The following is a 14,123-nucleotide window of genomic DNA, read 5'->3' as shown; positions in this document are numbered from 1 at the left end:
AAACCATTTAAGAATGCAAAAGTAGCAAATACATTTTTATTTTTATATTTTTCTGTGCACACCAACTGAATCTTAATCTCTTTATGCATGTTACAGCTGCCCCACGTGCAGTGCAACATGGTTTGGCCAAGAATATAGTTACTTGATATTTTCTGCTTTACTTCCAAGTCAGAATTTGGGGTGTATTCAATATGTGTTGAATCCATTCCAACATGCTTTTGTCGAAATGGATTCGACAAGAGCTATTCAATAGACGGTCAAATCCGACGGTTGGATTGGAGCCAAATACGACTGTTCGATTTGGCTGTACCAAGGGTCCTATCCTGCTGCTGCTGTCAGCGGCTGCTGGGTGCACTGACAGTGGCAGAGGGGGGAGCAGATGGCAGCAGATGGCGGGAGGAGGTGACAGCGGTGGGGGAGCTGGATGGCAGCAGGCGGCAGAAGCAGCTGGACTGCAGTGGGAAGCCACGGAATGCTGCCAACGGCAGCTGGCAGAGAGAAAAGTTTGCGTCATCAGGGTTGATGTCTGTTGCGGTGGGGGAGGCTCTCCCGGGTGTGAATAGCCTGGCCAGGATGATGCTCTGCTCAATCCGACTATTTTTAAAGTCGGAATGAGATTGTCGGAAAGGGGGCCAAAACCTGTTGGATTTGGCCCCGTTTCCAACAGAAGCACGAAAATCAGCGCCTATTCCGCCGATCCACGTGTTTTCCGACAAGTCGGGAATTCCCAACTTGTCGGAAAAAAGTGCTCTTTTTGAAAAGGTCGGAACCCCTTCCGACCAAAATCTGTTGGATGCTGCCGTCTTTCTGACAAGACGGCAGCTTCCAACAGATTTTGAATACACCCCTTTTTGGCTATAGACTATCAAGACCTTCATCTGCAAATCTTCCAAGATGTTCTCCTTTCCACCATTCAAAAATGTTGACACTTCCCACTTTTTACAAGCATTTTAAATATTTTCCTTTGGTCATACATTAATGTTTGGCCACCCTGGACCTCACACTTTTGAACTTGAACCCAAATTCTTTTGTGACTATCAAATTTCTGCTCATGAGGACAGACCTCCACCTCCACTACCAAAACGTTTTCTTTTTTTTTTGTTGCCTACCTGCCATACTTCTTTCTTCTGTTATTTCTTTTTCTCTCTCTCTATCCATTTTTATATACAGGTATGTACTTAAAAATAAACAAATAAGTGACATGCTAATTTCTTGGGTACATCACTGAGGAGCTTTAAAAGAGGAGGGGGACCAATGTGCACTATCCAATTATGCCCCCTTCTCCCAGGCAGGGCAGTAGACTCTGGCATTGTGCCAGAGTTTACTGCGCTTGCGCAGGTCTTTAGGAATATGGTGACAACATCTCATTCTGTGGACATTTGCCAATCTGCAGCAAACTCTGGGTGCAGGGTGTGCAGTGTCTGGGCCTCACTGGACCAAGGGGCCCCTTGTACCCATTATACCTATGCCAGTAGTCTAAGAAATTATATTAATATTTGATCTGTTTTGATGTTCTTGACATTTATATCTTCATTGCCATGTACAGTAACTGCTTGTTGTGTTACATGTTCTAACTATGAATAAAGTCTCAGAATAAAAAAAAGCTGCAAAGCTATTTTTGTGATCACTGGAACTTGCTGTATTTGTACATCTGTGTGTAACTAAGTCACAAATCTGTAAGAAAGGTTCCAATATGAATGGCCAAAGTTATTTCTCCAACCATGTTCCCTTATGCTGAATCTGTGGCTTTTTACATACTGTAAGTTGTACTAATTCCTTTGTGACAAAAGTCACTGCTTAGCATCTCTGGTACACTGTGAGCAGCATTGTTTGCCACTATGATGTGACTAAGGCTCGGAATTTCATGCCTTATTTGCCTTGTCTACAACTGAAGAGTAAAGAGGCAGCCTGGCAGGGGCAGGAGAGTGTGATTGTCTCAAAGACAGTTGGAAGAAGGTTAGGTGGAGAGTATTTAATATAATTGGGTCTGAGTTTCCAGAAGAGTGGGACTTTTGGTGAGAATTCCCATATTTTTAAAGAGGCAATCATTTACAAGGAGTAGAGCCCACTTTTCCATCAAATAAAAAGTGTCAGTAACTCCGCCCACACCACACATTGAACCCCACCCCCAGCAAATTTAATATACATTTTTTCATCAGTCATGTCTGCTATAACAAAAGCCTCTTACAAGACGTGTTGTGGCATGTAAGACTTACATTACCACACCTTTGTGTTTGATATCAAATGATACTTGTTTTGGTATTAAGAAATTATTAACCTTAGACAGTGCAGCAGTTTGAAAAGTCCAAGTATGATATAAAATAAGAGAATTAAAAAAAATGAAAAAATATAATACACATTGTTAAACCCCAGCAAATATTGCAGCGTTGATAAATATTATAAGGCTATTACAGGTGTTTTTAAACTAATAAGGAGAATAAATGGTAATTTAAAAGGTCTGCATAGTCAATTTGATTTAACCATCTTTGCACAGTAATGGATCTAAAACCTGGGTGCCTTAAGGACCATACTTGATTTAACCATATGTTCATTGAAATGGATTTACCTAAAACCTGGGGTTCCTGAGGACCACATTTGAGAATCACTGGTTAAAAGTCTACTACAAAAGAAAGCTCAAGATGTAATATGTAGCAAATTCTAACTAGCTGACACAAACCGCACTGTTGGTCATGCGTGTTAAACCACCAACATATAAAGTGTCTTAAGACCTTTAGTGTTCACGCTATGTATTAAAAATATTTCCTCTGAAAAATTATGTTCATATCCTTTCTTAAATATATCCTTATATCTGTATATATGTATATTATCACCAATGGCTAAACACGCCAGAGTTTTCTTAATTCTAAAGTAATCAACGCATGTCATCTTGAAAACTCTCAAAGAGTGAGAGGGGCTCACGTCGCACAGTGTACACTTAATCATTCTATGGTAAGTGTTATTATAACTTTATATGAAATTATGTAAAACATCTATATATCTGTAAGTATTCTTAGCCGTGAAATAGCTCCACATATTCACATACTTGTCTTAAAAGTCCTTTTGCAGTGTTTTTTAACAGCCACTTTCCCATTATTATTGGTCATGAAATGTTGTATACCGTATTTTTCTAACACTTTTTTAAGACCGTGTTTAGAAATTGTTTACCATGATCAGTTTGCAAATTCACAGCATATCCTGTCATTTGTTTTGCATTTGTGACCAATAATGCAGTTTATGTGAGCTAGTAAGAATTTTCTACAGATTACATCTTGAGCCATCTTTTGTAGTAGACTTTTGACTAGTGATTCTCTTGTGGGCCTCATTGCACCCAGATTATAGGTAAATCCATTGTTTTTTACAGATGGTTAAATTAAATTAACTGTGCAGACCGTTTAAATTACCATTTATACAGTATATCTTATAAGTTTAAAATCCCCTTTATTAACTTTATAATATTATCAACACCGCAATAACTGCCAGGGTTTAACAATATGTAATACCTTTTTTTATCATTTTTTTTCTTAATACTCTTGTGTATCATACTGGGACTTTTCAAACCGCTACACCATCTAAGGTTAATTGTTTTTGAAAACAAAAACAAGTATCATTTGATAGAAAACACAAAGGCATGGTGATGTAAGTCTTATCTGCTGCAACACATGTCTTGTAAGAGACTTTTGTTAGAGCAAAAATGACTGCTGAAAATATTTATATTAAGTTTATATTGAATTTATATAAAATTGATATAAAAAATCTCAGTGGAATTTATGAGATTGGATTACCAATAATGTACAACACACTGGTATCCGCAATTAGGACAAACGTTATACATTTATAAGAAAAAACACAGAGATATGACGATTTGTCTTTAATAAATGTATTTACTATAAGACATACCCTCGAAGAGTTTACATAGAAATACCGGAGGTCATAGTATCCTGAGGTATACAATTGTTAAATAAGTACATTGCTAACCCATATACTGTAAGTGCAGTGTGTGTTTTTAATATTACATGTAATTTGTTTGTCTTGATATATGTTTGGTATTTTAAAATTTCCCAGTTAGAGGCATTTTTAATGAACATAATAAAAGTTATATTTTATGAGTGAATTAATATGACTATTAGAGCACACTATAAGACCAATTAATTTTCTTCCCTTTATGTATATAGTCTAGTATATTGGCAACAGAATCATCATGACAGCACCCTCATATTTTGATTTGATTTATGTAATTGTAATATGGGGTTCGGTATACGAAAACAGATATAAGCACTAGTGCAGTAGTTTTCCCATACCTTTTCCCCCATATGCGTGTTTAGCTGGCTGAATCTTCAGCATTTCCTTACTACTAGCACAGTAGAATATAAATCATATTTGAAATTCTAAATCAATTTAATACAGTTTTTAGATCATAGCCAAATACTTATAAACCAGAATGTCATAATTTAGCCTAACTAAAGACATGGACAAAAGACATGAGAGACTGAAAAAAAAAACAGTCTAGAAACAGCCTTTGGTAATAAAACATTTAGTCCAGGATTTAATAATAGAGACTGGTCAGATGATCTTTTTTCCTTAAAACAACTTTTAATGAAACATGGAAAAACTTGGTGGAACAGACTAATATTTGATAATTATATCAAGCATAACATCATGCCCAGAGGTCTGAGACCAAGAGTGTTGAACTGGCAATTCATGAACTAAAGAAAGAATGGGAAACAACATTGACACAAAGTTCAAAAGATTTTATCAAGATCTTAATTAAACGCAACAAAATATTTTCAGCAAAATATGCTCAGGAAAGCTAGATACTGGGGGAAAAAATTTACAAAATTTGAGATGGTAGAGAAATTTTAACAAACATATAACAAATACAGGTTGAGTATCCCTTATCCAAAATGCTTGAGACCAGAAGTATTTTGGATATCGGATTTTTCTGTATTTTGGAATAATTGCATACCATAATGAGATATCATGGTGATGGAACCCAAGTCTAAGCACAGAATACATTTATGTTTCATATACACCTTATACACACAGCCTGAAGGTAATTTTAGCCAATATTTTTAATAACTTTGTGCATTAAACAAAGTGTGTGTACATTCACAGAAATCATTTATGTTTCATATACAGCTTATACACACAGCCTAAAGGTCATTTAATACAATATTTTTTACTAACTTGTGTATTAAACAAAGTTTGTGTACATTGAGCCATCAGAAAACAAAGGTTTCATTATCTCACTCTCACTCAAAAAATTCTGTATTTCGGAATATTACGTATTTTGGAATATTTGGATATGGGATACTCAACCTGTACAAGAAAGAGGTGGAGGATTTGAACAGGAGATCATAGAAAGGAAGAAAAGGAAATTGTATAGAGATAAAAATGACTTTGCTCAAGATAAGGTATGCAGATGGAAATCTTATCCACAACGAGCAAGAAATACTAACATGATAAATTACACAAACTCAGATATTGAATCATCAGAAGGAGAATCATTAAACAATGGTAGACCCCAGAGTAGGGATTTTTTAGGACAAACACAGAAGGGGACCAAAAACTATACAAGAATGGAAGATCTAAGATCAGGAGGGGGAAAGGGGGAGAAGAAAAAGAGATACAAGGAACTGGCGGGAGGAACCCAGAGAAGAAAGAAGAAGGCAGTGAATGATGATACTTTGAGAATAATTAACCTTACAGACATAACACTTACTAAAGATCAAATATGTTTATTAAGTAAGTGGTTATCATTTTCTCCAGCTCATCAACCTGATAGGTTTGAGTGCAATAAAGACTTACAGCTCTTTATGTGAAATATACTCTTAAAAAAACTCTTCTATACTAACAACAAATGCGTGAAAAAAACCCTAGTATAGAAGCGGGCTCCTCCTCCATTATACCAACTCCCTATCTAACGATGGAAGATTACTCTTTTATAGTGTGGTGCCCAGATCTCTACACAATACTCAAGATGTGGCCGTACCAATGATTTGTACATGGCAGGATTATGCTCTCATCCTTTGTCTCAATTCCCCTTTTAATGCATGCTAACACCTTATTTGCCTTTGTTGCTACACTTTGACATTGTGTGACCAGAATTGTGTATTGCTCCTAAATCTACTATCAATAAACATCCCCAAATCCTTTTCTAATACAGTTCCCCTAAATTTTCACCCATTTAATTGGTAGGTTGCATGTTTTTTCTAGTCCCAAAGTGAATAACTTTACATTTTTCCACATTGCCCAAACTTCCAGTTTAAATAAATCGCTCTGAAGAGACTTCCCATCCACATCTGGCTTGATTACTCTACATATTTTAGTATGATCTGCAAAAATTGACACTGTGCTTTCTAGTCAATCTCCTAGATCATTAATAAATATATTAAACAATAGTGGCCCCAGCACAGAACCCTGCTGTATCCCACTGATTGCTTTAGCCCAGGTGGAAAACATCCCATTAATTAACATTCGCTGTTCTGTTATCAAGCCAAGTACTCACCCATGTACAAATATTGACTCCTATACCATGCTCCTTTAATTTGAAAATCAGCCTCCTGTGAGGTACTGTGTCGTAAACTTTTGCAAAATCCAGATAAACCACATCTACTGCGTTTCCCTGGTTGACATTGTCGCTTACTATCTCATAGAAGCTAATCCAATTAGTTTGACATGACCTATTTCTCACAAAACCATGCTGGTTCTTATTAATGGCCTAGGAGATCTCCAAGTAATCTTCTATGCTGTCCCTTAATATGCTTTCCAATAGTTTCCCGACTATTAATGTCAGACTAACAAGTCTATAGTTACCAGGATGAAGTTTAATACCCTTTTAAAAATAATGGAACTACATCCACTATACCCCAGTCCTTTGGCACCATGCCTGATCTAAGTGAATCAGTGGAAATCAGATACAGTGGCCTTGCTACTTCAGCATTTAGCTCCATCAGAAACCTTGGATGTAGTCCATCTGGACCAGGAGATTTATTAGTCTTAATTTTTTTAATCATTCCCAGACTACTCCTATGACATATAAGAATTAAGCAATGGGCCTATATCATTACTATTATTATTGTTACTCACTAATCCCACCATCTGGTCCTCTCTAGTAAACACTGATGAAAAAAATGTGTTCAATATTTTAGCTTTTTTTGTCTTTATTTATCAGGAATTCCAGTTCACTTTTTAATGGTCCTATATTCTCTTTTTTTTAGCCTCTTATCATTTATGTATTTAAAGAATTTTTAAGGGTTAGTGTTACTCTCCTTAGCGATTTGCTTTTCCTTTTCTATTTTATCTGCTCTGACTTCCTTTTTGCATTTTTTGTTACATTCCTTGTAGTACTGGAAGGACTCCCCCTTCCCGTTTGATTTGAAAACTTTGAATGCTCACCTAATTTTATCCATTTTTTAATTTAACCACATTGGTTTGAATTTAATACTCATATCTTTACTGCCCAAGGGGATACACTTACAGAATGGGTATATTTGTCTAGCATCATTTTAAAAACATCCCACATTTCAGCAGTTTTCTTTCCCTGAAACAAAGTTCCCTAAACTATGTGCTTTAGTGAGTGTTTCAGAATGTTAAAATTAGCTTTTTTAAAGTTAAGAGTCTTAGTTGTACCTGTAGAGTGCTGCTTTTGAATGCTAATGTCGAATGTGATCATATTATGATCACTGTTACCAAAGGTCTCACCTACTGTGGTATTTACTATTATCTTCACGATGTTAGTTAGAACTTGGTCCAATATAATCCCTACTCTGGTTGGTTCTTCAACTATTTGCGACAAGTAGTTATCTATATTTAAGAACCTTTCACCCCTAGCTGTATAACATGATTCGCTGGCCCAATTTATGTCCGGATAATGAAAGTCCCCAATGATTAGGACCTCCCCCAGCCCTTTAGCGTTCTTGATTTTCATCAAGAGTTGCGCTTCCTCAGTTACAATAATACAGTATCAAGTGTAATATGACATGTCCCTATTTAACGTTTTTTTACATTTCTTTCCCATAGAAATATCAACTCATAATGTCTCAACAATTTCTCCTGTTCCCTCGTGTCAGTGTGAGTTGATCTGGACATGGTCTTGTGTTAGTGTGAGATTATTGGGATATGCTCTTGGGTCATTTGGAGATGCTCAATAGATTGCTCTTGGGTCATTTGGAGATGCTCAATAGATGGTGTTAGATGATAAGGTAATGGTCTTTTGTCAGTGCAAGATGATTGAGAGGTGGTCTTGTGTCAGAGGGAGTTTATCAGGAGATGGTCTTTTGTGTATGTGTGAGGTAATCAGTAGATGGAGCTCTGTCAGTGTGAGATGCACAGGAGATGGTCTTGTGCCAGTGTGATATAATCAGTAGATGGAGCTGTGTCAGTGTGAGATGATTGTCAGATGGCCTTGTGTCAGTGTGAGATGATCAGGAAATGGATTTTTGTCAGTGTGAGAGGATACAGAGATGGTCTTGTGTCTGTGTAAGATCATGAGGAACCATGCCATAAACTTATATACGGAGTGCAATAACACAAATGTTATTTATGTGTTTAAACTTGTTCTGAGCAATTTCTCGGCTTCCCCTTTATTTAAATTTGGATTAAAAAAGAACAAACCACATAATCTGCTCCCCTTTTCCCAAATGGCGGACCTCTATGTGACATCTGTCACTTGGAGACCTGCCAGCCATTCTTTGAGCGCTACATTGTAGTGCTCTCCTGATTTGCTGTCTGCTCCTCAACTGTCACTCAAGCAGAGCCCATAGAGTCCAATGGGGGAAAAATCCCTTATTGAACTCTATGGGTGGGAACTGACGGTCTACCTGAGACCACAAAGTTAATTGAGGTCACACACAAAGGTGACCTCAGTTAACCTTGTGGTATGTGGTAGACCTATACTGCATGGCACTCCCTGATTGGCTGGAGGATCTCCAAGTCACAGATGTCATGTGGAGGCCCACCATTAAGGAAAAGGTGTATACACATGGATCCCCTCACATCTGGTTGGATTGGGTTACATGTGGTGTTTGTTTTTAACCCATGAATGCCTACATGGAAAGAAGAGGACTGATCTACACCGGATTTAGGTGAATATTCTTTTTTTTTCACAGGTACCCTATGGATTTCTCCTTTGACCAGGGGACCAAGGGGCTATGTCAGACAAAAGGTAAGTATATGTAAGTGTGAGTGTGTATGTGTGCAAGTATGCTTTTATAAAGTGATACTTTCACAGTGTGTGAGTGATGTCTTTATTGTTAAGTTTCTTTTACAGTAGAACTACAGATACTGGTACTTGTGGTTCTCCAAGTGCCAGTATCTGTAGTTCTACTGTAAAAGCTTCCTGTGACCTATAGTTCTACTGTAAAAGACAATATTAATTCTCCTTTTTATACAATGGACTATGAAGTCACCACTCACAGTCCATGGGTGGCAGCCATAGCCCTAGGATTCAGCCCTGACCATTGGTTGTGTGCCTGGAGGGCAGGAATTCCTTTATTGGGGCATCCCCACTCCCCCAGGGAACCTCAGCCAATCCTGGGCTGACTAGTTGTAGATTTAAAACTATGGCTGCAGGGACCTACTGTATATAAGTGTGTTCCATGGCTGTGGCTTTATCTCCTTAACTAGTGGAGCCAGGTGTTGGTTTCAAAAATACGTCATCCCCCCCCCACCACCATATTTTGGAACCATGACTGGTCCAAGAGCTGGTTGTTAAAATTCAGGTGGACCCCTGCTAATTTTTTTTCCTTTAGTTTAGCAACCAGAACCAGCTCAAAGAGCCTGGGGCTGGTTATGTTTTTTTTAATAAACTATTGTTAACTGTTTCAGCACTTTTCCTGACAGATGCATGCACAGATCTCACAGATCTGTGCATGCTTCTGTCAAACGTGCACAGTGTAACTAAACAGACATTACACTATGGGGGTAATTCCAATTTGATTGCAGCAGGAATTTTGTTAGCAGTTGGGCAAAACCATGTGCATTGCAGGGGTGGCAGATTTAACATGTGCAGAGAGAGTTAGATTTGGGTGTGGTGTGTTCAATCTGCAATCTAATTTGTAGTGTAAAAATAAAGAAGCCAGTATTTACCCTGCACATAAATAAAATAACTCACCCAAATCTAACTCTTTCTGCACATGTTATATCTGCCTCCCCTGCAGTGCACATGGTTCTGCCCAACTGCTAACAAAATTCCTGCTGCGATCAACTTGGAATTACCCCCAATGTACGTTTTCATTTGAGAAAACTCATTCACACTCGCACAATGTAATAGCCTCACACTTAAAATCTGCAGTTTAATAATTTGGGTTAGTTTTGTGACAAACTTGAACCTTCTAATGTGCGAGAAGGTGCGCTTTTGTTTTCTTCTCACACGTACTTTTCAAATTTTGCTGTTTTTGTTTCTACATTTTAAAGAGTCATAATAAAGGTTACATTTTTTTGTCATATCAGTTATTAACCACTTAACTTTCTAAAATGTTTAAAAAAAATCCTCAAAATTGCTGTTTTAACAAATATGCAGACTTGTAAATAAAATTATACTGAATAAGGGTAAAAAAGCTGTAATTTACATAATTTCATCACTTAATTTTTTTAACACGATAGATAGATAGATAGATAGATAGATAGATAGATAGATAGACAGATAGATAGATAGACTAAATGTATTTTACAAGGGGTTGGTATGGGATCCTGGCTGGCGGGATAACCACAGTCATGTGACCGCACATAAGCATCCTGACATTAAGAATACTGACAGGAGATCGAAACAGCTGCTGGATTGGGGGACACTCTTGTCATTGGGGATCTTAATTACCTGGATATAAACTGGAGTAACGATTCATGTGCTAAAACAAGGGGCATCATGTTTTTAAATATATTAAAGTATCATTACTTGTCTCAATTAGTTGAGGACCCAACTAGGGGTAAAGCTACATTGGATCTAGTAATTACTAATAATGTGGATATTATATCAAACACTAAAGTTCTGGTGACCTTGGGTAACAGTGATCACTATATGATCACATTCGACATCAGTTTCAGGAAACAAAGCTACAGGGGTTCCACCAAAACTTTTAATTTTAGGAAGACTAATTTCAGTATGCTAAGATGTGCACTTAACGACATAGAGTGGGAGATTTTGCTTACTACCAAGAACACTTCAGAACTGTGGGATGTTTAAAAGGGGTTGCTGGATAGCAATATTCATAATTTTATTCCCATGGAAAGTAAACGCAGGAGTACTAAACTCAAACCGATGTGGCTTAACAAGAAGGTTAAGGCAGAAATGGATAAAAAAGCGGGCTTTCAAAGCATTTAAATCTAATGGAAAGGAAGAGTCTTGCAAGTATTACAAGGAATGTAATAAGAAAAGCAAAAAAGCAATAAGAGCAGCTAAAATGGAAAATGAAAAGCAAATTGCTGTAGAGAGTAAAACCAATCCAAATTTTTTTCTTAAATACATAAACGGTAAAAGGTTAAAAAAGGAGAATATAGGTACATTAAAAGATGAATTTGGAAAATTGATAAATGATGACGAAATAAATGCTGAAATACTGAAAAAAAAATGTCATCAGTATTCACCAGAGAATAACTGATGGTGGGAGTAGAGAATATCAATTGTGACAGTAAAGATCCATGGTTAGAAACTTGTTTAAGTGAAAAAGTAATCCGAGAGAGACTAAGCAAAATTAAGGTTAATAAATAACCTGGTCCTGATGGACTTCACCCGAGGGTTCTTATGGAACTTAGTTCACAACTAGCACGAACCCTATACTTGATTTTCAATAGATCAATCAGATCAGGCATGGTACCGAAGGATTGGCGTATAGCTGAGGTAGTGCCATTATTTAAAAAGAGATCCAAAAATCTTCTGGGTAACTACAGACCAGTTAGTTTGACGTCTATAGTGGGGAAAATATTGGAAGGAATTCTAAGGGACAGCATACAGGAGTATCTACAGAGCACTAGGATTATCAGCAAGAACCAGCATGGGTTTGTGAGGGACAGGTCATGTCAGACTAACTTAATTAGCTTCTATGAGGAAGTGAGCAATAACCTTGATCAGGGAAAAGCAGTGGATGTGGTCTTCCTAGATTTTGCAAAAGCCTTCGATACAGTGCCTCACAGGAGACTGATCATCAAATTAAAGGAGCTTGGTCTAGGAAAAACTATTTGCACATGGATAAGCAACTGGTGGGATAGCAGGGTACAGTAAGTAGTGGTCAATGGGAAGTCCTCAACCTGGTCACCTGTAGTTAGCAGAATACCACAAGGGTCCGTACTCGGTCCACTACTGTTCAGCATATTTATCAATGACCTAGAAATAGGTCTGGAAAGCACAGTGTCAATCTTTGCATATGATACTAAACTGTGTAAGGTAATTAACTCGGAATTGGATGTGTGGATGTGAAGTCCTTGCAGAATGATCTATCTAAACTTGAAATCTGGGCATCTAAATGGAAAATGAGGTTCAATACAGACAAATGCAAGGTTATGCATTTTGGGACTAAAATCAAACTTGCAGTCTACATATTAAATGGGGAACAACTAGCTAAAACAGATTTGGAAAAATATTTGGGGGTACTCATTGATAATAGGCTTAATAACCATACACAGTGTCAAAGCGCAGTAAAGAAGGCAAGTAAGGTGCTAGCGTGCATAAAATGGGGAATTGAGTCAAGGGACTCGGATGTAATCCTGCCGCTGTATAAAGCATTGGTATGTCCGCACCTGGAATATCGTGTTCAGTTTTGGGCACCACTGTATAAAAAAGATATTGGTGAACTCGAAAGGGTTCAAAGGCGAGCTACTAAATTGATTAAAGGCCTAGAGGGACTGGGTTATGAGGAAAGGCTTAATAGGTTGAATATGTACACACTGGAAAAGAGGCGTCTAAGATGGGATATTATTATCTTCAAATATGTAAAGGGACATCACAAAGAGTTATCAGATGAATTATTTATTAAAAGAACACAGTTTAGGACACGTGGGCACTCACTTGCGGCTGGAGGAGAGAAAGTTCCGAACGCGACGGAGGAAAGGGTTCTTCACTGTTAGGGCAATTAGGATGTGGAATTCCTTGCCAGGTAGGTAGTAATGGTGGACTCTGTAAATGGATTTAAAAAAAGAAATGGATACATTTCTGAATGAAAATTCTATCCAAGGTTATAATATTTAAAATATCAACATGGTTAATCCAGGGGTTATATGCGTTATAGTAGTTAACTAGTCATAAAACATTATTCAGCGGTTATGTATATTCATCACAACTTATTACAGGTTGAACACGATGGGCAAATTGCCTCTTTTCAACCTCAATTACTATGTTACTACTATGAGGTAATTATTTTACCCCACCCCTGTTCTCTACCCTAACCTTAAGCCACCTGAGATGGTGGCTAAGGCTAAGACTCTGGGGGTGCTGGCAAGGGCTAAGATTTGGAGGGAGGGCTATGGATAAACTTCCCCCCTAGTCTACTGCTTCAGTCACTGAAAAGTGATTTCATTAAAAGCTTTTGTGTCATGTGTACCTGCTTGCCTTGTCATAGAATAAAGCAAACTGTAAAAACAGAACAATTATTGCTTATTATCCAAAGATATTCTGAAATTACAGATCTGTTGGTATCCCATTGAAAAGATAATAAAGAATTGGATTATAGTCATATTTCAAACTATATGCTTTCTTGAATTAGCATCACTAATATTTTCAATCTTTTAATTAGCCATTCAGCCATTTTAACTGTAAAAAATGAATTACTCTGCACTTTGGTATCATTGTGTGCACCACATCGAACATGGTCCAGGGAAAGCAAAGGAGAGTTATCTGAGATCAGAAAGAACATTATAGACATGCACATTAAAGGTAAAGGCTTTAAGACCTTGTCCAATGTTCCTTAGACTACAGTTGCAAATATTATTATGAAGTTTAACTCCATGAGATTGTAAGCAACCTCTTTGGATGTGGTCACAAGAGGAAAATCAACCCCAGATTAAACTGAAGGATAGTGAGAATGGTAAAAAAAGAACCAAGGAAATCTTCTAAAGAGATACAAGCTGAACTCCAAGGTCAAGGTATATTAGTCTCTGATCGCACAATCCAACACTTTTTGAGTGATAGTGGACTC

Source organism: Pseudophryne corroboree, chromosome 10 (genome assembly GCF_028390025.1).
Source record: "Pseudophryne corroboree isolate aPseCor3 chromosome 10, aPseCor3.hap2, whole genome shotgun sequence".
Classification (NCBI taxonomy): domain Eukaryota; kingdom Metazoa; phylum Chordata; class Amphibia; order Anura; family Myobatrachidae; genus Pseudophryne; species Pseudophryne corroboree.
The sequence above is the reverse complement of the archived record's forward strand: the minus strand, read 5'-3'. Positions refer to the sequence as shown.